General features: G+C 43.3%; 1 pseudogene; it reads left to right on the forward strand.

Annotated features, from left to right (window-relative positions):
* Positions 1-312: 312 nt before the first annotated feature.
* LOC147734801 (interferon-induced protein with tetratricopeptide repeats 5-like) lies at positions 313-27,801 on the forward strand (annotated as a pseudogene).

Genomic DNA, 27,801 nt, shown 5'->3' on the forward strand with positions numbered 1-27,801 from the left:
CTTGGTTTGTGGATCCTCTTGCAGTGGTCGATCTTGTAGCCAAGGGGGGTGGCCTGTTGCAACAGACAACCTTGTAGCTGGGAGGGATGTCCCCTGCAATGGCAGGGATGGATGACAATCTGAGTCATATTTCGTGAGAAAGAGGATGTCCTGGGAGTCTGTGCTGATAAAGTCTGATACCTCAATGGCATGTTTGCAGAGAGGTCTGATGTTGAGGAGCATGCAGGCGATGCGTGGTGAGGGGTGTGCAGAGCATAGCGTGGGGAGATGCTAGAAGGGAAATAGCAGTGATCATATGAGAAAGGTTGTGAGATGAGGTAAGGAGCAGGGACAGCAGTTGAGACAGCATCCGGTGATGGGTGCTAGCAAGTCATTGAGTCATTGGAAGTGGACCAGTGAGGGTTGGATGGACCAGGGTCCGTGGCCTTTGCTGTGGCTTTGTAATAGGGGGAAAAGTGCAAGGGCTAGAGAGGGACGGGAAATCACAGCAGAAAAACGCACAAGACAGACCAGTTAGGGAGAGGGGAGAGTGAAGTAAGAAAAGTGTGGATGGGAGGCAGGGAAGCCCTGCCGGGAGGGGAGAAGAGGGGGAGACAGGAGGAGCAAAAGCAGAAAGAGCAGAAAGACAACAGAACGGGCACAAAATACTGGAAAGGAGCATTGAAACGGCAGAAGAGACAAGCGGGCACAAAAGAAAGGCAAAAGAAAAACGGGCACTAAAGGAAAAAAAGCACAAAAGAGAACAAGAGCCAAAAAGACAGAAACTGGCACAGAAGACAAGTGAGCATGAAAGACAGAAAGACACTAAGGGCTCAAAGAGCACAAGAGCTAGAGAAGGTAAACTGGCAAAAAAGACAAAATGGGCACAGATGCCAATCACAAAAGAACACAGAAGGCAGAGTGCAGAAGTGAGAGTGAGAGCAGAAGGAGAGGGGTAGAGGGGGAGGGCAGGAAGGCAGGGTCTTGTGGCAGACAACATGGTCCAAAAGGGCCATAGATTGGTCGAAGGACACGTCCAAGGTAAGTGGGTGCTGGACCTTGGGCTCTAAGGCAGATACAAAGTTAAGAATGGTTGGCCACAAGAAAAGAAGAGATAAGGAAGTTGAACTGGAAATTATGAAGTGTGGGAATATAATTTAACTCCTGTCATTGATGGAGGACAAATTGCTTGAACAAGGAGGAGAGGGTTTGGCTAAGACAGTGCATGCACAGAAAGGGTTATTGGAGAAGTCTTTAAACCTACAATACTCCCAGATGTTTGCAATATTGCCAGAGTAAGATCTTGATTAAATGGAAGAGGGAATAGGGTACACATGGGTGGACCCAGAGAAGAAACCACAGAGGAAAGATTTGGAGGGCTACTCCGGTAACACCGACTCACATCTTGTGGCCACATTTGGCATAAGGGCTTCAGAAATATGAGGAAGATGACCCGAAATGGTACTATGATGGAGATATTTTTTAACTTGTTTTAAAAAACAAAACTAAACAACATTGTTCAAGTGGCGAAGTAAGTAGCACAGATTTCTTTTCACATGCTGCCGAGTCGATATCCATGTCCAACTAGGTCCAATCAGTACCGGACAGATCCATTCGGATCCATCAGCTCTTCTAACAGATCTGTCAGCGTGCAAGCCTGTGTCTCATTTACTTACAAAATGCACCGATTGCTTGGCCCATGGGTGGTATAGTATCTAATGCACTTATGTTCTCCCCATTGGGCCAGTCTCTTTTTCGTATAATGTATGCATTTGGATCAGCTGTAAACATTCACATTAAGAATGAGCGACCAGGACTAAAGTTTAAAGTTTTATTTCAAGAATATAAATAAAGAAATGCATAGACTGAACCATCAATTCATTAGTATAAAAGCAAATATCATAAGTTACAGGAAGAACTCAGGAAAGTTATACTGATAATCCAGCAAGGATTCACCTTTTTTAAGAAAGGGAAAAGGTGAACCCCAAACAGAGGAAAAGCGTCCCCTTTAATAGAACTTTAGACAAGGGATTTCATACATCGACTACACAAATACATGGTTCCCAGGGCATGCACCAAATGAGAACAAGCAAGAAGAAACATTTTACTACAGAATACATTCGCAGATTCTCTCCCATTCTACTACCGTTGCTTGATCTGAGCAAGTTACATTGTCCTTGAAGAGGCACATCTTGCTCCATGGTTCTGGGAAAGTTTACTCTTTTCATTCCAAAGTGAAGAATTCTTTATTACAATGAAAATAATACCAGCGACAGTGATCATCTGGTATGCTGTGATGTCACATCCAAGATGAAAGAAATGCAAAAAATTGTCGTATAAGCTTGAAGAATGTTAAACTCTACACATTAGGGAAAAGAGATCGCACCAAGTGATTTCATATAATCGAATATTTCTTTGAGTTATTGCATTATTTGCAGCCAGTACAGCTCAGGGATTAGTTCACCTGTGGCAGATACGGGAACCTTGGTTTCATACGCTGATAACGTTTAGTTTCTCAGGAATAGAAACCATGAATGCAGTAATGGAACGTCACTGTGTGATTTCCACTACCATGGAGACAATCCTATGCAGGTGTCAACGGTCAGCCAAGGGGAGGTGTCTGAGCCATTGCCTACACATCCAGCAAACAATTACAGGAGTTCACAAGTGATATACCCGCCTTCTGTAAAGAATACAGCAGGTGCAAAAACAGATAAGCCTCAATAGTTCGTTTTTTAGATGATGGTATGTTGATTTTCCTTGCTTGCTTTAAGCACTCACCTTTGTTGACATATGGAGGCTTCCATCACTGTCACCGGGTAAACGCCAGGCAGTGTGAACTAAAAACTTTCCACATAACAGAGTTTTTCTTGATACAAGGTCCATGGTACACAGCACTGTTGAATAAATGACTGTCCTACGTCTCTCTAAGTCTGAATGTCAGCTGCACCATATGAAATTTGCATTAATGTTCTTTGTAAAGCAGCTCATTGACATCACTCCAGCTGCACACCTCTAGGAGCAATCAGTTTAATGAGGAAAGGTTATCTCCCATGCAGACTCAGGCTGCACTCATACCTCACAGCTAACACCTTCTTGAAACACAGCACAAGTCAGGAGAAGTGAGCAGGGATTGCCTCCTGTTGTTTCCCAGCTGTGGTACCTGCCCTTCATGAATTTACTCTGACAAAGTCTGAGCTATAGGCATCACAGTTGAATGAATGTGGTATACTCTGATCCAATATAGTGTCTGATATGGCTCTTGCACCAGTGGTGGTTATAATATAGGTGCCACACGTCGAATGCACACAAAACACAGCAGTCAAACTCACACCCAATATTGAAAATCAAAAACTGGAGAGCACAATCACGTATCCTTACTTGGGCGTAGTATGCGATCACAAATGCTCGATCACAAATGCTCCTGGAAGTTTGACATTAAATCAAGGAAACTTACTTTTAAGAGGACAACAGCTGCCTTGGTTAAATTAGGCAGGCGCCCCACGGTAGAACTCCTTGAAATCTATAGGGCAAAATGTATTTCAAGTGCAATATATGGGGCTAGGGTTTGGGGATTTAACAAGGTTGAGGAGGTGCAAAGGGTGGAAAACAACTTTTTAAGATTCCTCCTAGCTGTCCCGCAGGGTACTTCGACCTACGCATGTCACGTGGAATTGGGATTGACTTACATAACAGATATGATAAGGATCCAACCCCTTCTTTTGTGGCACCGCATATGGTCGTCCAGTGAAACCTCTCTCTGCAGGGAATTCATTGAGGACTGTATCTCCCTCGACAAGGCTCACAAAATCACCTGGATAGCATATGTTAGGCAATTCTTCAGCGACCTTGGCATGCAACAGTATTACATTTCTCCTTTCACAATTGCAGTAATACCAAGGAAGCGGTTTTAAAAGGCTTGCTTGACCCATCTTGAATCCCAACGACTGTCTAGTGAGGTTTCCAAAGCCACAGTGCAACACTCACTACAAATTCAAACATCCATGACGGTCCAGCCCTATTTAACTTTTGAGTTTTCGGGCTATGAAAGACTCTTGCTAACCAGGCTAAGACTACACATTTTTCATCATCTGGTCACCTTCCCTTAAATGAACACCTGGGAAAAATTCCTTCAACCTTGCCCTTGTGAAGATAGTTCCCCCCAAACTACGATCCATACAATACTGTTTTGCAAATTCTATCAGGACTTGAGGAAACAGTGGCTTACTCCCATTTTAAAAATCATGGGCCTACGCAGGTGTCGCCCGGCATTTCTTGCCCTTCAATTTCTAGACGCTGAACCTTTTGCCAAATCGATAGCAAACTTCCTGAAATTGGCCGTTAAGCATAGGCAGTATCTAGAGAAATAATGGCCTGTTTCTTCTTTGATAACAAGGTTGGTCTGTTTTGCCATTGCCCATAATCTGCTGCACCTTTGTATCAACTTTGGTATTTCGAAGTTTTTAACCTGTAAGCTCCTAAATTGATTGTATTGTTTCATTCGGTGTACGTGTATTAGCATCTTATACTCCAATTGTCGTAGCTTCCATATCAGGAGTTAAAAGTACTTTCCTATGGGAGAAATCTGTCATTGTTATGATATTTTACTTCCTTTTTAACCGCATTCTTTTTATCCAGATGTAAATATATTGTGCTTTTATGGATGTTTTCTCTATAACCGAATAAAGCTTTATTTGATTTGATTTGATTTGAATGAGTAGGAGTTTTCATTTTATTTCTTCACAGTGCTCACTTACAGATTATGAGCAATCAGTGCCTGGAAGCCAGTTTAGCCATTTTGGCCTATCTGTTCAGTGCTGTATTTGGGTCATAGTAATGTGTCTCTAATGCTCCGCCCGTTCTTGGACTCCTTGTACTTGTTCTAATCATTTGCAAGATTATTAGCAGAGACGCTGAAGGATTAATTCTGGGAACAATAGAATATTAACACACTGTGATTATGTACATAATCAAGGACTTTGCAATAGTGCTGGCATTTTTTTGTATTCGAAGAAGCAGGCACTGATTGCTTACGTTTGCATTGTGAGTTAGCAGATGCCTTATATCGGAGGATGATGTATCGCCCGTCACCTGCTTATATGTGTTTACTAAGGGTGAAGGAATGTCTGAGTCATTGCCTCTTGGTTGAAAGTTGACACTTGCACAGGATTGTCTCAAGTGGAGTGAAATCACACAGAGACGTTTCTTATCAAAGTGCAAGGTTTCTATTCCTGGTGAAACGAAAGTTAGCACCAGGTTTCTATTCCTGAAAGTTAGCACGGTATGAAACCAAGAACCCTTGTCTGCCGCAGGGCAGAGTGGGGTGCTTGTTTTTATCTGCCTGCATTGTTAAGGTGAATTCATTCCTGAGCTGTCCTGGCTGCAAATAAAGCAATAAGTCAAAGAAATATCTGACTTTATAAATTCACTTCAAACACTGTGTGGGATTTGCGGAGGCAGTTGGCATATACTAAGGGTGGTAGAATGGATGGCACAGAAAAATGTAATAAATTAAATACAATACAATAATCTGACTTTCCTACGCGAGAGTTACATTCTCCTCTATTGGTATTCTCTCCACAAGGCATCCTCCCAAATCCTAAGCCAATCCTGGTGCTCCTCTCCTGCTGTTAACCAGCATGGAGGAACCAGGATTGGAGGAAGTTGCCTCTCTTGTCGCTCTGAAAAGCACAGGAGGTCTGTACTTTCTCTAACCCAGCTGTCTCAGCTGGTTTAGAGAGGTTTAAAATAGTCATGTCTGGCTGGGTGACACAAGATGGCCAACCAATACAAAAGGGGCCCCCTGAAAAGGATAGGGCAGACGTCAATGGGAAAATTACACTACTGCAAGGGAAAAAGTCCACCCAAGCGGATCAAGCAATGGCCCATAAGGAGTCCAATAATTTCAATGCACAACATGGAACTCACCAAAGGGCGACAAAAAGGTCACAGGGCGGGATAAACTTCAAGTATAAATGTACAAAATCTTTATTTTCTTTTTCTCATATTTTGTTTGCACACATTTTATCCAAGATATTTGATAACATAATACATCAATTCATAAAACATACATCAATAAATACACATAATATGAAGACCCCACATCAACCTCACAACATACATCCACTATCTTCTCATTCATTCACACACAAGCATTCCCTTATACACCAAACACTATATACAAGTTCCTCAACGTAATCCCCAGAGTGACACAAGAATAGGATCCTGCGGAGTCTTCGTAGCAAGCTGCTAGAGAGTCCAGATCGATAAGGCAGGACCCCAGAAAAACGTAACGCCAACGCGCGTTTCGGTGCAGGGCCCAGATCTAAGGGCACACCTTCATCAGGGCTCTCACGCCAAGGGAGTGGGGAAGACACAGCACATTTGAAATACACCCGTGGCCAATCTGTTATAGACAAAAACTGAATTTAGAATCAACAACCTCGTAGACGGTTCAATAATTTCCAATTTTACACTCGATATACAAAAGGTCCAATACAGAACCTAGTACTTTTCATAAGGTCCACAGAATCAGGTACCGTTTATGCAAATTTCATTCAATTGGATAGACATGTACAGTTCCAAGTTTTAAGAACTCTACATTTAGTATTTTGTTTTGAGACATCGCCCCACAACTGGTGAGCTCCATTATTGCTAAAAAGGTAATTTAATAATAAACTGGAAAAATAGACGCTATCAATGCACACATAGGAATCCCTAGATACAAGAAATATCAGGCATCACATTCATAACAATTCATAAAAACACCATACTCTTCATAGATATTCGAGTGGTCAAGTGGCAATCCCCTAAAGAGATTCTATCATACTTCACCGTGAGACAAAGAATTTCGATTTCTCTAAGAAAGGTACGACCCATTCTTTTAAAGGACACACTGTTTGCTCAACTTTTAATGCAAGATGGCCAGCCAAAGAGACATGCACATGTTAAACTTAAGCACACAGCTCCCTGCTGCCAATCAACAGCAGTGGCCCTCCCCGTCCTGATGCTCAGTTCGGGATGGGTTGGTTGCTGAAAGAGAAAGGTTTCTACTAGATTGTTCTCATTTGATGCATACCATGTGAACCATTTATTTGTGTAGTATAAATATGAAATACTTTGTGTAAAGTCCCATAAAGGGGCATGATTTTCCGCTGCTTGGGGTTCACCTTTTCCATTTCTTAGAAGTTGAATCTACGCTGTATTTTCAGTACAACTTTACTGAGTTCTTTCTGCAGCTTATGATATATGCTTTTTTAATATTGAATTGATAGTCCTGCCTATGTATTTCTGTATTAATATTCTTGAAGTAGAACAATAAACGTTTATTCCTGGTCTGCCATTCTTATTGAGAATGTTTACAGCTAATCTAAATGCACAAAGAAGAGGAAGAGACAGGTCCAATGGGGATAACCTAAATCTTTTAGGAACTACACGGCTCCTGGACCGAGCTCTAGGTGTACTTTGTAAGTAAATGTTTGTGCACCCACAGATCTGATAGTGATACTGATTGGACCCAGTAGGACTTGGTAAATTGGATATTGCTTAGTTTTTTATTTAAAAATCAATGAAATATCTGCATCATAGTACAATTTCAATTACTTTTCTCATATTTCTGAAGCCCGTAAATGTAGCCACAAGATGCGAGTCAGTGTTGCTGGAGCCACCCTTTAGTGGGTCGGATAAGGCTCAGGGATCCCTCAAATGAGCTTCCTGCAGGGTTTTCAGCAGGGCCGGATGATACTGTGGGCGGTCGTTCAGGCATGGTTACAGCCAAGGCGCCACTGCGTGGTAAATGCCACCACCAACGAGGAGGCTACTAGGACACAAACTACAATAATAACTCCTCCTACTCAACCCACTGGGCCAAAAACAGATTCCGGAAGAGAACATAAATAGGAAATCAGGGCAGTCCGCAGGATGCCAGAAATATATGTGAGACTGATTCTGTGTGCAGAAGTAATGTTTGGGGGCAAGATACAGTTTTTTATACACACTTGCCACATGATCTCGCAAGATGCAGGAGTACAAGCTAGAGATTTTCGACTCCCCCAGTCAGGGTTCCCCCCCCAGATGTATTTTTCCCAACAAGATCAGGACTTTATCCCTGAAGAGATTGATTCTCTGCTAAGGAAAGGGTCCATAGTGGCCACAGACCCTCACCCCCGGGGCTTTATCAGCAGCATCTTACTAGTCAAGAAGGGGGGTGGATCCAGGCTAGTTTTAAATGGAAAGGATTTCAATGGATGGGTAGTATATCGGCATTTTTCAAGATGAAAGGCATCCATCTTCTGCAAAGCCTCCTTCAGGAGGGGGTCTGGATGGTCCGCCTGGACCTGAAAGATGGGTATCTGTCTGTTCCCAACTAAGCACCTCATCAATGCTTTCTACAATTCCACTGGCAGCGAGTTTGGTACGAGTCCTTCCCTTCGACCTCTCATCAGCACCTTGGTGCTTCATGAAACTCCTTCGTCCAGTAGTGGAATCATTGAGAGCACAGGGAGTGTCTGATCAAATTCTTGGACGACATCATCATCATGGCTCTTTGCCCTCAACTGGTGATGACCCATCTCTAATGGGAAATCAACAGTCTCTGATTTATTGTAAATCCACAAAAATCTATTTTAATTCAAGCTCAATCGATCACGTTTTTGAGTTTTCTGATCAACTCACAGAGTTGCCAGCTCCTCCTTCCAGCTCAGTAAGTCAGGTCTATCAAGAGAGAGTTGAGGTTTATTTTGCGCAATTTAGGCAATCTACCTGGGTCCCCTTCACTATTGAGTGTTCCAACAGCTCCAGATTCGGCATCTCCAAATGACCTTGGGTACACAGAACAGATTCCGCTCTCCAAGGAGGAGAGGTTGGAGATGTTGTGGTGGTTGGACCACATGAAGGCCTGATCAGTGACTGGAGACTCCTCCCCCGGGTCACTGAACAATCTTTGGGGGCCCTGCCAATTAGACCTGTTCGCATCTCGCCTCAAAAGATAGCTTTCTGCCTTTTACAGCTGCTGTATGGATCTGGAGGCTCTGGCCACGGATGCGTTTCTGCAGGACTAGCTGGCATCGCTGTGTTATGCCTTTCCTTCATTCATGATGATTCCCAGAGTTCTGGCACAAACTCAACGTCCCACTCTGGAGAACGCTGGCATGGTTCCCAGTACCTCTGGAGATGCTCTGTGCGGTGCCGATCCTTCTTCCACAGCTGCGGAATCTGTTGCTGGATCCTCTGAAAGCCCCTCGTCCACTGATAGAATCAGGGCAAATCCCTCTGGTAGCCTGGTGCATTTCAGGGACGGATAGAAGATCCCAGGGTTTCAAGAGACGCTAACAGATTTATTTGCGAAGCATGGTCAGCTATCACCCACAAGCCATACTCATCAGCTCAGAAACAATGGTGTAGTTGGTGCTCTCAACAGGAAGTGGATCCCACTAAGGCACACGTCTCTTTGATTATCAACTTTCTAGCACCTAAGATGTATCATAAAGACTTTGTATTATTTCATGATTTACTTGTAAATAGAGGTAGGAGAACCATAAACATAGATGAAGTAGAACAAACTGACACATCACTACAACAATATGTCGTAATTAATTTAGGTCTATTTCCTTTTGTGGGTGCTGCCTTGAATAGTAGGAAAGTAAGACGATCAACACGTATTGTAGAAACTGTTGCTAATCAGACTGCTATGGCATTAGGAAACATTACAGAGGAGCTTCAAACTACTAGGATTGTAGCGCTCCAGAACAGAATGGTTCTAGATGTTATGTTAGCTGATCGAGGTGGTGCATGTCGCATTATCGGAAGTAGTTGTTGTGTGTTTGTACCTGATAACTCGCCCTCAGTATATAGTGCAATTTCTAAATTACATAAAATTGCTGCTGAAATTCATCCTGAGAATGGTACATGGACATTTTTGGGTTGAATATGGACAGTGCTATAAACACAGATGGCAGTAAAAATGATACATAACATACCCCGGACCATCCCATTGGAAGTCGGTGATAACCTTTATTACCACAAATGAAAAAAGAATTATGTGAAGTCACAAACGTATTATTATTCTTTTCATCAAATGCTAGAACAGTAGTGCATTCACTTTCCCCAACTGGGATTGTCCCTTCATTTTTAATACATAGATCTGCTTTAGCTTTAATAACAGAAATTACAAATAAATCAGTCATATTTGTTGTTCTTGTCTTGGTAAAGATGTACGGTGAGGATTCGTTGTCCGGTCGGTATTCTTTCCACTCCAATTTAGTCCCTTCCGTTTGTGGGTAACCATCTTTATCCTGATGACAAACTTTGTTGAGGCAAAAGAGAAGTCCACCTTTTGATGGCCATCTTGGAGTGAATAAAAGCACATAGCAAGCATAGCAAGAACCATTATGAGAAAAAGGAAGAGGAATAAGAGGTGTTCCTCCTTCCTTTTGATGAGCCGGTAGCATCCCGCACACCCAACAGTTCGTAATGTTCGTAGCATTGTGCGTATAGTGTAGCATCTGGATGAAAGTGTTATTCAGATAAGTTTGTTGGTGCTTTTGCTCATGTTATGGAAGAGTAAAATGGAAATGCGGAACAGGAGTAGTGACAAGCAAATATTTTCATACTGGGGCCATTCTTTCCACAAACCAGGCTGTTGTCGCTATAACCACCATAGCAACAGCAAAACTTACAACACAAATTATCTTCTTGCTTTTCATTTTGGCAGCAACGTGAAGAAGCTTTTCCTGCAAAAACTTAGCAAATGAGCGCTGAGCCCAAGGGGCAGCCGTTGATTTCTTTACCAAGGGTCAAGACGGGTGTCACTACACTAAGCAGGGCTGATTTCCCTTGCCATTTCGGCATTATGTTTCACTAACCCCGGGCGGTAGCTCAACCAGTCTTCTTCACAACAGATTCTTTTCATGGTCTTAGATGATATCTCGATGTTCCAGGCTGTGTGATGGCTGGATTCCTCTCCACGTCCAAGATGTCTCGGTAGTCGGTCAACACAGCAGGTTGCACCAAGTCAGGGGAAAAATGGCACAAGGCACATGGTGACAACGAGGTAATGTAGACATACAAAATGAAGGCCATGAATACAAAATAGCCTCTGAGAATGGTCAACATAACAAATGAAAACTCGCGTAGCTTCAGCAAATGCTAACCCAATCGCTGCCAATTTACAACAGGTTGGGTATCATCCTTTAGTATGTAAACTGCTCGGGGGTATCTGGATGGCCAAACCCCCTTTTCCCAAGTACTCAGAGTTAAGGGGTGTGTCTTCCGTCCTAAGATTCTTGGAAGCCTGGCCTCCCAATATGCATCTGTCAAGAAAACAGCTATCTTCCAAATTGACCATGCTACTTTTCCTGGTGTCATGCATAAGGGTCTCAGATGTCCACACTTAAGATCTAGTGGAATGTAGGTTTTTCCCAGAGAGTGTGCCTTTGGAGATCACAAGGCAGACTAAGTGTAAGAACTCTTCGGTATCTTACCAATTCCTAAGCTGTTTGTTGTACAGTGCTTAAAAGACTCCGGGTGAGTACGGCTACATTTTGAGCAGAAATGAAAGGACAATTGCTAATTGTGCTGCAAAATCCTTTTCGCCTGATGACCCCAGCCCCCTTGTCAAGATGGGTCCACTGGCTCATGAGCGAAGGGGGTATAGATGTATCAATATTTGAACCCATTCAGCTCGAGGGGCTATGGCGTCTAAGGCTTTCTCTGTATGGGTCAGCCTCTCAGCATCTGATTGGTCAACAGAGACCACATTTAAATCCTTTTACTATAAGCATATTGTTAATGTGGCATCTGTGGTGGTAGCTATCTTTAAAAAAGCAGCATTGGAGCCTCCTGTCCTTACATAGAATAAAACATTTGCAACATTTGCAAACATTTGTGACAAGATTTTTCAATTCTTTTAACCCCTTTGCTGCTAGGCCTTTTCCCCTCCTGTGCTAAGCCTTTTTTTTTGGCTATTTGGGGTAGTGCATCCTTATGCCCCTGTACCTTTTTGACCACATAAGGTATCCACGCCAATTTTGCGTCCATTTCTTCCAACATCATGGGGATTCTAAAGGTACCCAGGGTTTGTGCATTCCGTTGGAGGGGTCCCAGAAATTAAGCAAAATCCAGTAAAAAGGTTTTTTTTTCAGAAAAATGGGAAACATGGGCTGCAGATGAAAGCCTCTGGGTTTTTTCCTGCAAATGTTATCAAAAAAGGGTTTGTGGGGCTTAAATCACCATTTTCCCAGCTTTTAGGGAATGACAGTCTTTTGTCAGAGAACCAACATTTTCACACAGTTTTGGCATTTTTCTGGGGCATTTCCTATTTTTGCTATTTTTAGTGCTTTTAACCTCCTTCCAGTTAATGGTATGAAAAGCAATAATGGATCCCGGAGAGTTATAAAGTTTGGTAAAGTAGACAAAATTCTGAATTCAGAAAGGGGTCATTTATCTAAATCCATGAAGGTTTCTTTATAGAAACTAACAGTTAAATATTGGAAAAATTGAAAATTTGTTGAAAAAAACAGCCTTTTTTTCTCAATGTTTTCACCTGTAACTTCTTGTAATTATGACAGCTCTTTGAAAACAATATACTGTTACATCCGTTGGACCTTTCTGGTTGTGGGTATATATAGGACTTGTAGGTTCACCAAGAACCCGACGAACCCAGAGCCAAAAACTGAGCAGCAACTTGCAATGGTATTTCATTATGTACCGGGTATAGAACAATTATTCTGGGAAAATGTACACATGGAAAAATCGGTATGAAAGACACCTATGTATGTCTGAATTGTGTACAAATTATAGAGTTCAGAAACAGTATATATTTGCACATTTTCAAAATTGGGAATACTTATACTAGCATGAGAATTATTGGTCATTTTTCAAAATGACTTCTTTTTTACACAATGTCTTTCATTTGGAAGGCAGAAACGCATCAAAACTCAATAGGTAATAACAGCTGCTTTACAAATCTGAATTACACTAAGTCTCCCGATGTGACAGGAAACGGCGCAAAACACAACGCGGTCACACCTCAATTTTCGCAGTCAAAAATGACCATTTTTTTGGAAGAGTGCCTAGCTGTAGTTTTTGTACCCTAGCTCGGCCGGCACCTAGGGAAACCTAGCAAACCTATACATTTTTTAAAAGTAGACACCGTGGGGAATCCAGGTTGGGGTGACTTAATTGCTTCCCACCGGGTTCTGTTACCCAGAATCCCTTGTAAACCTATATTCTAGGTAGGAAAACATTGGGGGTCCTACGCATGCCATACCTCGTTGGACTCCCCCGGGTGTCTAGTTTTCAGAAATGTTTGGGTTTGGTAGTTTCCCAAGATGGCCACCGAGCCCGGAGCAAAAAACTCAGGTGCCCCCCCAAAAAACAGGTTGTTTTGCTATAGGTAATTTTAAAGTCTCCACCGTACGATTTGGGCCTTTTCCTTCTGCAGCTACTATGCCTACCCACGCAAGTGAGGTATCATTTTTATCGGGAGACCTGGGGGAACGCTGGGCGGGAGGAAATTTGAGGATCCACGCAGATTCCATAACTTTACCACACAGAAATCTGAGAAAAAAGTGATTTTTTTAGTGAAATTTGATGCTTGCAGTAGATTCTGGGTACGAGAATGATGAGGGACCCACACAAACCATACCTCACTGGACTTCCCCTGGTGTCTAGTTTCGAGAAATGTTTGGGTTTGGTAGTTTCCCAAGATGGCTGCCGAGCCCGGGGACAAAAACTCAGGTGACCCTCCCTTGCAAAACAAGCGAGGAATGGCATGCGTGGGTCCCCCAACGGTTTCCTACCCAGAATTCTCTGCAAACCTCACATTTCGGTAAAAAAAACACATTTTCCACATATTTATGTGGGGAATCACCTTGCCGGCACAAATTTCCAACCCCACAGCGTCCCCCTTAGTGTCCCGAGTAAAACGATATCTCACTTTTGTGGGTGTCCAAAGCAGAACTGGATAAAAATGTGTTTTTTAAAAAATGTAGCGTTTAGAATTCTTGGAGCTTTGTTGTAAATACCACTGTTCTGGGGTTTTCCTAGTCACAGGCCTTTGGCCCACCCACACAAGTGATGTATCATTTTACTCGGGAGAATAAGCGGAACGCTGGGTGGTAGGATATTTGTGCCGGCACGGAGATCCCATGCAAAAATTAATGGAAACGTGTTTTTTTAACCTAAATTTGAGGTTTGCAGAGAATTCTGGGTAGGAAAACGTTGGGGGACCCACACATGCCATACCTCGCTGGACTCCCCCGGGTGTCTAGTTTTCAGAAATGTTTGGGTTTGGTAGTTTCCCAAGATGGCCGCCCAGCCCAGGGACAAAAACCCAGGTGACCCCCTTTGCAAAACCAGGTTGTTTTGTGATAGGTCATTTAGATGTTGCCTCAATAGGTTTTGGGCCCTTGCATGTCGCGTGTACTTGACCCACCCATGCGAGTGAGGTATCATTTTTATCGGGAGACCTTGGGGAACTCTGTTTGGGATGAAATTTGTGGATCCATGTAGATTCCAGAACTTTCCCACACAGAAATTTGAGAAAAAAGTTATTTTTTTCAGCTAAATTTGAGGTTTGCAGGGGATTCTGGGTAGGAAAACGTTGGGAGACCCATGCATGCCATACCTCGCTGGACTCCCCGGGTGACTAGTTTTCAGAAATGTGTGGGTTTGGTAGGTTTCCCTAGATGGCCACCAAGCCCGGGTCCAAAAACTCATGGGACCTCCCCCTTGCAAAACCAGGTTGTATTGTTAGGTAATTTTGATTTCGCCTCAATAGGTTTTTGGCTCTTGCCTGTCATGGGCACTAGGCCTACCCACACAAGTGAGGTACTATTTTTCTCATAAGGCTTTGGGGAACATGGGATGGGTGGAATTTTGTGGATACACGCAGATTCCAGAACTTTCCAACACAGAAATGTGAGTAAAATGTATTTTTTTAGCAGATTCTTTAGGTTTGCAAGGGATTCTGGGTATTAGAACCTTGTGAGAGCCAGTCAAGTCACCCCATTCTGGATTTCCCTGTGTGTCTAGTTTTCAAAAATGTACAGGTTTGCTAGGTTTTCCTATTTGCTGGCTGCGCTAGGGCCCAAAATCCACAGGTAGGAATATTGCTCAAAAAATATCTGTGTCTTGTCGGCTTTCTGCCGCCCTGGGTGGCGATTTCGGGGGTGGGGTTGCCCCGATATGCTCCCAAGGGGGGCAGAAGCACTGTGGCTATTTTTTTTGGGGGGGTGGGGGCATTGGTATGCCCATTCTAGGCAGCCCCCACCTCCACACATTAAAAAGCCAGCGTAATCGTTGGCGTCAAGTGGGCTTTTTGCCCCCCTGGGGGGAGGGGGCAGATTGTAGGCTAATGCCCCCATCTGCCCCCCAGAGGGGCAGAAAGCCTATTAGATGCCAGGTATTTTTTTGAGCAAATTTTAATTAAGGTGGGGTCTGAACAAAACGGGCATGCCAATGCCCCAACCTAATAAAAATTTGCCAAAAAAAAACCCTAGTGTCTAGTGGGCTTTTTGCCCCCCAGGGGGGCAGATTGGGGGCTACTGCCCCATCTGCCCCCCAGGGGGCAGGAAGGCTGTAATTGTTGCAGGGGAGGGGGTGGGGGCATGGGCATGCACGTTTTGGGCAGCCCCACCCTATTTCAAATTTGCCCAAAAAACATCCCTGCCATCTAGAGGGCTTTTTGCCACAGATTGGGGGGTAATGCCACCCTTTGCTCCCCAGAGGGGTCAGAAAGTCCACTAGATGTCAGGGAGTTTTTGGGGAAAATTTTAATTAGGGTGGGGCCTGCCCAATTTGGGCATGCCGCTGCCCCCACCCTAATAAAAATGTGCCCAAAAAAAATCACTGGTGTCTAGTGGGCTTTTTGCCCCCCCCCCCCCCGGAGGGGGGGCAGATTGGGGGCTACTGCTTCCCTTTGCCCCCCATGGGGGGGCAGAAAGGCTGTAATGGTGGCAGGTGGGTCGGGGCATTGGGGTGCCTGTTTCGGGCAGCCCACACCCTAAAAAAAAGTCAAAAACAAAACCCTGGTGTTTAGTGGGCTTTCTGCCCCCCCAAAGGGGCAGATTAGGGGACAATGCCCCATCTGCCCCACAGGGGGGGAAGAAAGACTGTAACAATTATGGCAGGTGCGTGGGGGCATGGGCATGCTCATTTTGGGCAGCCTCCACCCTAAAAAAACTTCCAAAAAAGAAATCCCTGGTGTTTAGTGGGCTTTCTGCCCCCCCCCCCGAAGGGGCAGATTAGAGGGCCAATGCCCCATCTGCCCCCCGGAGGGGGGGGAGAAAGACTGTAACAATTGTGGGGGGGCAGGGGCATGCCCGTTTTGTGCAGCCCTCATCCTTATTTTAAATGTATCCTAAAATCCCTGGTGTCTAGTGGGCTTTTTGCCCCCCTGGGGGGGGGGCAGATTGGGGGCTTATGCCCCCATCTGCCCCCCAGGGGGGACAAAAAGATTAAAGATTGCCAAATAGAATTGGGGGGAGCAAAGGCCCTTGCCCAAAGGGCCGCTCCCCCCTCCCTGGGGTCTAGTGGGTGGATCCCTGGTTGGGGATCGCCCTCCTGTGGCGATCCCCTTTCCAATGTACCATTGGAAAGGGGAGATTCTCCCCTTTCCAATGATACCTCTCCCGTCTTTCTACGTGCTTAGGGGGCTGAGATAGCACCCTGAGCACGAAGAAAGGGAAACTGAAATGAGCCTCTAGGCTCATTTCAGTTTCGGTTTCACTGAAATGACGTCAGAGCGACGTGCGCGCTGATCGTCATTTCAGGGAAATCAGGGGGGGGGTGGCTCGAGAGCTGGGGAGGCTCTGGGGGAGAAGTGGGGATTATCCCACTCAATGATACATATGTATATACATTGTAAATTACATTGTATGGTTGTTTATGCATTTTCATACTGAATACATGTTCTTATGTTTTCTCCCTTCCCTTTCTGATTAATGGTGAGATATAAGAGATGGCGAACTGTGGTACGGTTTATACTTTACATTTTCTGGTGCGGATAACAAGTAGAGCATGATGGTCTACATTGATGGAAGGCCTTCGCGTTCCCTCAGAGGATACTCAACTCAGTTCAGGAACCAGTTCTTGAATATGAAGCCCCGTTGGGCTGTGAGTTGTCTCTTCAAGCGGAGGTTCTTCTGCATTAAGGATGGTTCTTCAGGATCAAGTTGTTGTGTATGGACTTAACTGTTTGATGATTTGAAAGAAAGAGGACACTGTCACCTTGACCTGAGCTTATATAGGGGACACTCTACGGTTGGTCATGTGACATGTAAGGTACTCATGAGTATTGTAGTGTTTTGGTTATTTTATTTTTATTGGCTGCTGAGAACATATCAGCAAAGAAATGAAAAGCATAATCCTCGCCTCCGTGTCCTTAATAGAATTGAAAATTGTTGTCACAAATGTTTGCACACTTTTAATTCAGCTCAGTCCCATGGCAGTATTTGTAAACTCCTCGTAGAGCAAACATTTAACATACCCATTCAGCACTACACAGGGTCTTTTCCTCAGCAGATGAAACAAGATATTATGTTTTCACCCCAAATATCTGTTACTGGGTTTCCAAAAATCCTTTGCTCCTGCACTTATTTTCATTACGCTTTTAATTGGTTGGTAATCAATACTCGTGAGTCCAATGTACCAATTGGTGTGCATGGAGCCAGATGCCCTAGCCCGATGGACGTTTGCACGCCTGGCCCCTCACATTCCCAGCCGTCTTCAACACGCAAGCGCTTGCTTGTAAATATTTTATGAAAATTCCTCTGCTGTTGAGCACAGTTAGATAATTGTATTGCAGCTACGGTGTAAGACAGAAATATGCGCACGTGGCTGCCATTGGCACTGTAAATAATTTAGGCTAAGAGGCTAGTAATTACTGACAATTAGAGGACTTTCAGTCTTCCTTGGGGCTACTGATGTTTGATTGAGCTTTGGCTAGATTAGGGATGCTCCCTGCCCTCCAGGCCGTCTTTCGAGGTCTCAAGCCCAGTACGGTGTCGAAAGACTCCAGGTCAACAGGCCCTCTTTAATGAGATGGACAGCGGTTGAGCTTGCTGCTGAGATCTGCTTGTAGCCTGCGCGCCTAAATAAAGTTTGTAGTAGTTCAACCCCACTCTTCCATAGTCAGCTGAAAGGAAGGACACTGAGTTTGGGAGCCTTTGGGCCAGGGTTGTCGCCCAGGTTCAAGTCCGGCCTCGCCTCAACACGCTGAGATCTGGTCAAATCACTCCGTCTTCCCATGCCCTAAAATGCTTAATGTGATCTGATACTAGTGTAAAGCGCTCTAATACCTTTGAGCCAGGTTCTTGATATATAAAAAGTCAACAATGATTAAATAAATAACAAAAAAACAGGAAGTGTTAATATCTCAGCGTATGTGGCGGAGGGATCAGTCAGTGGGCTGCCCTGGAGTGTTCGAGGCTGGAAGGTGAGAGTTCTCAGCATCCACAGACCCACCGGCTTAATAACAGAAGCTGGCGGGTGTGCAGGTGGGTCTGAAATGATGACAGGCCAGACCTACAGGATCATTGTTGCTCCTAGTCGCATGCTGCATGTGACTACCCCTACCACTGCTAGCATCCTACCAGACCTGGAAGGACCTGGTAGTTCAACAACTGATGTAAGGCGGCCCACACTCCTCATCCCCATGAGGTCCTTGTGAATTCCTTTCAACTCTAAGCATCTGTTATTTGTAGTACTCTCCAGCCTTAAATCCTTAAGAAATAATTCAATAAAAAATCAAATTGTAAAAATAATTATAAGTGGAAATGCTAAGACTAAAGATGAAGTGCACATGTCTGCAAGAAAAATAACTAAAACAACACTAAATAAAAGTAGGCATTGAATATCAGCCTTTCCTATAAATAAGGCTACCTTTGGGAACATTTGCAATGTGCACAAGCAAAAGACCTTCACTCACGGTGAAGAGACAGACCCAGTGACTGAAGTACACTGAGCCAGTGCTACATGTTGCAAGCTATGGTGGGTGGAAGCAAAGCTTGAGACTATTGATGAAGAGTCAGTGCTTAATTTGAGCTGGTGGTTGCAGGTGGGGCCGACTAACACTAATTTTTGAGGGACCGGCACTTATTTTTCCTTATCAGATTTTGACCCAGAGCAAGAGGGACAAAAATGCATAAACAGGTAATACAGGGGACAAGAAAGACTGTAAAACAGAGACATAGTAAGAAAGCAGGGATGATGGAAATGAACCTGAAAGAAAGAGATAGAGGAGTAGACTGTGCATTGGTGGACGAGAGGCATGAGGTGTAATCTGGACTATGCGGCTTTGGTATTCAGAACGGAGGTTCGGTCCATGCGATTTCACTGGAGAAAGAAAGGAAACCTTTGATGTTATCATCCCGAAATCATATAGGAATTTGTGTATGACACTGAGGACAGTAAGCATCTGGGAAATAGAGAAAACAGAAATGTACAGACAAAGGATAGTCTGAAGATAGATACATTCTCCTTTATTCTTATCCTTGTAGGTACTGTGTGGTATCTATTAAACATACAGAATATCTGAAAATACACTGTTATTAGGACATTGGGCCAAATTCAGTCGGCTACATGTCTGTAGAAAGAGTATATTGAAGAGTCTTAAGGGCTGCAGTGTTTAAAAAATTAACCTGATAAGATTTCACAATTGAATAGTCGGGAGATATCAACAATCCTAAAGAAGGTGGTTCGATTAAGTGGCTACCCACCCAAACGCGCTGATGCTCTTTTTGTATAGAAACTAGATCACTTAGATATCTAAGAGTTAGTGAGAAAGATAAGAAAAATATCCCAACTGTGACAGGTAATCCAACAGTGACTGCTGGTTCTATTCACTGATATGGAATGTGTTTGTCTTTTTTATCCTGCTTTTGTCTTGTGTATAAATAGGATGTATGACATTACAACGCATGCTTTTACCACGCATGCCTTTACAATGCGGTTTTTACAACGAAAACCTTTACAACGCATAGCGCTTTGGGGTGCTGGATAGTGAATAGTTTAATTTACTATTCCAACTCCAGTCCATGTGGACACTAGGGAAGGTGTTGGATAGTAAATTAAACCTATTCCCTATCCTAGAGCGCCCCCCAGCGCAATGCGTTGTAATGGTTTGCGTGGTAAAAGTTCGTTGTAAAGGATGTTTCCCGTATAAATACTGTGGACTGTATATTTATTTATATTTATATGTTTCCTTTTTTGGATTGAGTATCTAAAAGACATGCAAAGATTGTTTTAAACTCCAGTTTTAACTCATATTGGTTTTTATTCAAATGTGTTTTTATTATATGAAATAAATAATATTTCTTATAATTTATTCTCTGATGATTCTGTTTTGGTATATGGTGGGGTTATAAATGAGATGTCCTGATTGTACCAAAGAGATATTTTGCTTTCTGACTTGGTATTCAGAACCCTGACATTCAATAACACTGGGAGTGGCCTTGCCTTATTCTTTTACAAATGAACCACTGCAAAAAGGACTGAACCAAAGTCTCTGAGTATGGAATCCCTACTGTTCATTGGAAAAAGCTAGATGGGGATCTGTAACAAGCATTTGCGCGCAATAGGTCTTGCATTTGCGAGAGTTTAAGCTATTTGCATTCTATGACAATGCCTTTTATTTATGTTTTAAAAACCACACTTAAATAAAAGGATTTTTCAATTACAATGCCAATAGCTCTAACTCTCGTAATTGCAAGGCCTATTGCATTGCAAATGCTTGTTGTTCATGTGCTGCAATAGCCAGACCATCTCCGATTTTTTCAGTTTGTCCTCCATCAATTAAAGGAGTCAAATTATATTTCCAGTTCACCTTCCTTGACTCATCTATTCTTGGGGCCACCCATTCTTACCTTGTTTGCCTCACTGTGAGCCCAGGCTCCGGCTCCCTCTTCCCTTGAGCTGGTTCTCCAACCAGCCTAATGTCCTTTCATACCTGTTCGTCTGCCACAAAGCCCCACCTGGCTGTGAGTCGTCTCTTTCCCTCTCCTTGTTTCACTGTGCTCTCTGGTGTCACTCACTCCTCTACACTCTTGCTTCTGCACTCCGCCTATTGTGCAATTTTGTGCTTGGTGCCTGTGCCTGTTTTGCCTTTTGTGCCCATTAGCCTTATCTGGCTCTTGTGGTCTTTTTCCCTTATGCTTAGTGCCCTTTTGTATTTTGTGCTCACTTGTCTTCTGTGCCCATTTGTTTCTCTTTTCAGCTGTTGTGTTCTTTTGTGCTTTTTTGGTTTAGTGCAATTTTGTCTTTTGTGCCTGCCTATTTTTTGTTACTGCTTGTCTCTTCTGCTTGTTTCATTATTCAGTCTTCTGTGTGCATTTTTGTGCTCTTTTCCAGTCTTTTGTGCCTGTATTGGTGCCCATTTCTCTTTCCTTTCTGCTCCTTCTGATATTGCTCCTCCTGTCACCCTTGCTGCAGAGACCATCCTATCTTTCCAAACTCCCCCTCCCTCCTCTCCTTACCTTTACTTCAACATGCCTTCTCCTGCTGTGGTTTCCCATCCCTTTCTAGCCCTCTGCACTCCTCCCCCTCCTACGACCTACTTTATGGTGGTCACTGCACATCTGTGCTGTTGGCGTACCAACAGAAAGCCCATCTGTGCCCCTCCGCGACTGCACCATGCCCAGCGCCACTGATACTGGTCCATCCAGCCACCACCACTACTCTTCCAATGACTTGCTGGCACTCAACAACAGATGCCGTCAAGACTGCTGCCCCCTCACTGCATCTCATTGACTGGCAGTACCTTTCTCATGCGATCACTGCCATTTCTCTTGCAGCATCTCCTTTACGCCAGCCTCTGAACAGTACACCCATCATCAGCTGCATTTTTCCTTAACACCAGATCTATCTGCAAACATGACACTGAGGTATGGGACCTCATCAATGCACACTCCCTGGAAATCTTCTTTGTCAAAAAAATATCTGTCTTTCACCCCTGCAATCGCAGTGGCCACCCCTGCCTGGCAGCAAGATTGTCCATCACAACAGTCTACAGAAACCTGGAGGAGGCCTCGAAATCATCCATAAAGACACATCATCTTCACTACCTCAACGGAAGAACCAACCACGCTCATGGAACACCTGCATGTCAAACTGCATCTCAGCCACTCCACTACCATATCAGCCACCCTTGTTCACCGACCACTAGGACCACGCTGCACCTTCAGCAACCTCCTCACTCTCATTACCATACGACCCAATGACTTCCTCCTGCTCAGCGACCTCAACATTCATCTCGATGACCTATCAGACCTCAACACCACTGACCTCTTGGGCAGCCTTAACAACATCGGACTAATGCAGCTCATACAAGGCCTGACTCACATCACCAGGCTCACACTCAACTTAGTCTTCTCAGCCTGCAGCAAGATTGCCTTCGGTCACCTCACCACGTTCACATGGACAGACGACTCAATCATACACTTCTATGTCAATAGACCAAATCCAGCAAACCATAGCCAACCAGAGCCAACCATCAACTTTAGCCGCAACTCGAACCAAATAGCAGAATCAGACTGGACCCACACCCTCAGATCCAACCAGTCTATCCTAACAGCCGACCTAGAGCATGACTAATCCTCAGTCAGCAATTGGATCTCAGGCTGTGCCAGCACCCTGGCTTCATGAAGAAGATCAGATCTCGCACTTAAACATGCTGATACGGGAAAGACCAAAGAAACTCTAAGCGCTATTGCATATAACTGGAAAAAAGATGGAGAACCAGCTGAGACAATCAGATCAACAAAAGAGTGTACCTCTCAACGAGAGGAGTAGTGAACAAATGAAAAAAGAATCAAATTAGATTATTTTAGAAGGCCCTCACTCACCAACTTGGTTGGTGACTTGTTTCATCATAGGGCCCCAAATCAACCTGGTGTGCTTTGACGCCAGAGTTACTGCGGAGTTGTTTAGTGATTCTGTAAGTGATGGGTGGAGTGAGTTAGAAGTGATCAGGTTGTAACCTAAAAAACGTTTATTAGTAGGCCAACCTGGCACGGTTAAAAACGGAGTGGGCAGTTGAAAAGCTGAATCGATGTGTCAGCTAAGCCCTGCTTGGTGAGGTCAACATGTTTCTGCCTATGTATGTGTTATTTCCTAGGCATTTGTCAGGACCAAAGTGTAGACCCCGGTGGTATGAGGGCGCTAAGGCTCACCCTAACCTGGTGGTAATAATGTGAAAAATAAACACAAACAGGAAAATATTATTAAAAACCTGGTTGTAGGCAAGGTACTCATGAATTATCGGCCCCCAGCAATTACCCGCAGGAGAGGGAAAAAAAGACACAAACAAACAGATGAATGCCAAATGTTTCCTACAATTCATGCATGTTTGTGACAATTACCCTCTCAGTGCTCCTCTCTGTGCACACAGAAGAGTTGGTAACACGAAACTAATGTGCTAATTTGTGTAAGATACCGGTGCATTAATGCTGTAGCTTTATCTTCGTGAGTGGTTTACATATTCTGCCACTCGAGTCGTGATGGTACCTTAGGGTTTTAGCGCTTTTTCAACCAGTACGCCAAACTACGGCGTTATGTGGTCTTTGTGTGTAAAACTAGTTTGCACTCTAGTCAAAGCTTCATAACAAACACACTGTGATGCGTCAAATGGTGGTGCTGCAGAGTAAAGTGGGACCAATTGTCAAGAAGAAAGAGAGCTTACATGAGGGGTCTCAGGAGGGGGTGGTAGCTAGTAGGCACACCCTGGAAACAAGGGAAACACAATTAAATGGGCATTGCCTTTCGATTTACTTATCTGCTTAGAAGATCGGCATTGACGAATATGCACTGTGTATCTGTGTATCTTTGTTTGTACTGATCAAGACTGCACGATAAATGACGATGCAAACTACATTTGGACTTTGACCATTTTATTTGAATTTTCTCTAAAAATTGTTTGGTTCTTACTTAAGAACGTATTTGTATGTGATACGTGTGCACAGCACTTGTACTTACAACCATGTTTTGGTTACCTTGTCATCAGCGATGTCACCTTATTTGTCTATAGTGACAAATTCTTTTCATAGATGGCTACTGACAAAATTCTGGCTTAACCAAATACACTCTGTACTCTGGGATTTGGAGGGCTGGAGTAGACCTGAAGACGCCGCCCCGTGTAAATGTGACGATTTTAACCCCCAAGACACAATGCACTTTATGTTTTTTTGCCCTTTGTACCATGATGCCAGGAAAAGGTTTATCCTTCCTCTACTAAATAAAATAAATTTTATCCAGTGTAAACCTGCTTTATTGTATTTACAACTGTTGGAATCTCCAGTAACTATGTTTTGTGTCGCCAGCTTTCTTGTCGCGTCAGTAAGAAATAAGAGGGACAGACAGAAAGCCGCACAAGAAATCCAACCTTTTTAATACAATGACATTGTAGCTCAATCAATTGCTTTAAATTTGGAAATGACTGTTAATGTTGTTTTAATGAACTTGTACTGTATTTTTATCTTGTATATTACATTTTTAACCAATTTTTAATGTTTTTTGCACATGTATAGCATACTTTTATGATTTTAATTAATCGAATAAAGTGGTTTGACTTGACTTGACTATAGAACTTAATCCATCACACCGGAGAAAACACAAAGGTGTTGTTGGAATGCTTGCATATATCCAATGCTAGTTACTCGGGCTGCATTTTAGTCCATCAGTTTTCACCCAACATGCCACAGCAGACTGTAGGAAGATGACCCAGTCTATTGATGGTGATGAGGAGTCTCACATCTTTATTCTCCTTTATGAAAGGCATCTTTTGAGGGCAATTTTTAAAAAGCTAATCAGGGTTCATGTAGGGACCAAAATCAGACACCAAAATACAAATCGGTGTTCAGAGGGGCGAACATGTGCCAATATATCCGCATTTTTCACTGAGCATGAACCATCCACATTAAACAATTAGCTATTTGACATGCACGTGGCTACTCTGGAAACAAACTTTTTCACAAAGTAAAAGTAGTGATTACAATTTCTGTCAACATCACGTGTACAAATAAACCTATAGACATATGTTGTTTGTTTACTAATTGAGTGCTTAGTGCCTGCGGCTCTAACAAATGTCTAACCGGAGGGATACTGTTATGTTTTACCCCTGAAAGTGTATGCACTTCGTAACTGCATTTTTCCATCTTTTCCCTTTCAAGTTGATTATTATTCATATTAGCCCCCACTGGGAAGTCCTAAGCAAATCGGATGCCTGGCATTTAATCCTGTTGGTTGCCTGACATCTGCATAAAGAGGAAGTCTTAAAGACATGAAGCATCCTTAAACAAAGATACGAAGCATGTATGTCTGCAGGGGGGTTAACTGGGGATCACTTGAACTAGTCGCACCCTACTGACAGATGTCACCACCAAACAACTGTTATTTCCCCTCATCACACCCTTGACTCCAGCACATAATTGTATCATGAACAATTACCACCTTATAACTTCATTTGACACCCTCAACAGAGAGCAATAGCACTTAACTATGTGATTGATAATGTTCAAGGGGTAGGCAGGATAGATCTAACAAGCATTTGCATTGCAATCAGTTTCGCCTTTAGGACCTTATATGTATTTAGCTATGCAACACATTAGCCTGGGTGCTGAAACATCCACTGTGCTTTAACATGGGGGGAAAGTAAGCACCAAACTGCGCGACACGCCAGGTCTATGGGTGCTCATGGAAGACAATTTCTATGGACTGGAATCTAGAGAAAGTCCCTCAGCAGAAAGCAATTCTGGTATTTTACTGACCTTTACTGATATTTTTATATTAAGACAGTTAAATAGAGGCAGTTAAATAGAAAAAACAGTCTCTAAGCGGAAGCATGCAAGTCCTAGGGATGACCTCACGAGTCCACAAAGTACATATAAGTATATACTAAAGTATATACAAGAGGTCTTGAATGCTCAACCCAACAATGGTGTTTGAGGGTGCTTGATCCTAAAAGATGCTTAGCAAGAAGTCACTTCGTTCCAGAAGTAGCTGTTGTTTGCATGCTCTGAATATAAATGCCATTTCATTAATTAATCCTTCATATATTGTAGGAATTGTCAAACCCAGTTTAAGTTAACAATTTGTGTTTTGGTCTCTGCCTTTGGGATATCATGCAGTGAAAGGCACTGACCGGGTCCAATATTTTTCTTTCCCATGGAGGAATATTCCATTAACGCTCTTTTATTTATACCTGGAAAATGCATTGATTGTTAATCTATTTATTTTTGTAGGTGTGAAGTAAAATGCCTATTTTGGCTTATATTTTTCGTTTTTTTAACATTTTCTCCCTCCCCTCCAATTCCCTTGAACTCCTATCCATCTCTCAGTGGCTCCAAACAGTTGGATCAGGTATTTGCCTCCCCTCTGTTTCAAAGTTCACCACCTGCCAGTGCTCTAAGTAACTGAATCCAAGCTTCTTCTTAACACCCACTCTCATACTCACAATCACATACACATACTTAAGGGAAAAAAGAATGCTGCACACAGGTTGCGGAATAGAAATGAATCACCACAAAGCTGACAAGTCCAGATGACTGTTCCGAAGAAGTGAGAGATGTATAACATATTTCTCCCTGCCTTTCTTTTCATTGCAGTTCCAAGTCTTTGAAGGAGAGACTGGAGACGCTTCAGTGTCACTTCACCTGGAGTCTTGAGGAGCAAGACAAAACTGATATAGGACACGTGAAGCAAGGTCTCGACCTCAGACTTCAACACACGCCTTATAATAACCATTCTACAATTTACGCTCTGCAGGCCTATTTACACCAGTGGGAAGGAAGATACCAGGACGCCCTTGAAAGTACTAGGACAACTGAAGAGTTTTAGGGAGAAGGTCAACAAACCAACTTGGTAGGGTTTAAGTTGGTTTTCTTTGGTAACTACGCCTGGATCTACTATCATTTGTGCAACTATGAAATGGTAGAGCAATACCTGGACGAATCTGACACAATTAGTCAGTTTCTTTCTCAGCCCTCTCAATCTACCCAACTATTCCTGAGATTAGTGGAATGATTGGTTGGTCCCTAATGGCGATTGGTTTTCGATACGGAGAGTGGGCAGCAAGCTGTTTCCAGGCAGCATTGTTAGAAAATCCTAAAAATGAGGAATTCAGTGCTGGGCTGGCTATGGCACTTTATGCAGTGGCCACACGCTACGATGCAGGCAGAGAACTCAAAGAAGAAGCAATTTCCAAACTTAAGGGAGTCATCCACCAAGAGCCAATCAATTATGAGTGTAAGGCCTACCTGGCTCTGCTGCTTAAGGATTCAGACTTCGATCAAGCACAAGAACTTGCAGAAGATGTGGTGAAAAACAGTTGCGTTCCTCGGTTCTGAGAAAAGTGCACAAGTCTTTCTACTACAAGATTGTAAAAGATTCTGTCACATTCTATTACAAGCCAATTCCATGGATGAAGATTATTCTCTTCTTCTTAGAGACATGGGCTACTTCTATCAGAGACAACTCATAAAGAATGTAAATGCAAATAGAGTGGCATCAGAAAATGCTATATCAGCAGGGATCCAGGCTTACAAACGAGCCATTCAATTGGATCCACTTTGTATCTTTGCAAAACTTTTCTTTGTATGAATAGAGAGTGAGCTCCCTGATGCTAATGAGAAATGTCAAGAAACTTTTAATGTCCGCTTCGGGCGATTTCTACTCTATAAGAAACAGGATGAAATCAACGTATTTGTCGAGGGTGAAACAAAGAGTGGAAATCAATGTAAATCTGAGTTGTTAAAAATAATTCGTATGTTTGAGCGAGATGGCAGAAGAGAAGAGGCCAGGGATCTCTCACAACTCCTCCAAGGGATTTAG

The sequence above is a fragment of the Lissotriton vulgaris genome, chromosome 1_2, assembly GCF_964263255.1.
Source record: "Lissotriton vulgaris chromosome 1_2, aLisVul1.2, whole genome shotgun sequence".
Taxonomy (NCBI): Eukaryota; Metazoa; Chordata; class Amphibia; order Caudata; family Salamandridae; genus Lissotriton; species Lissotriton vulgaris.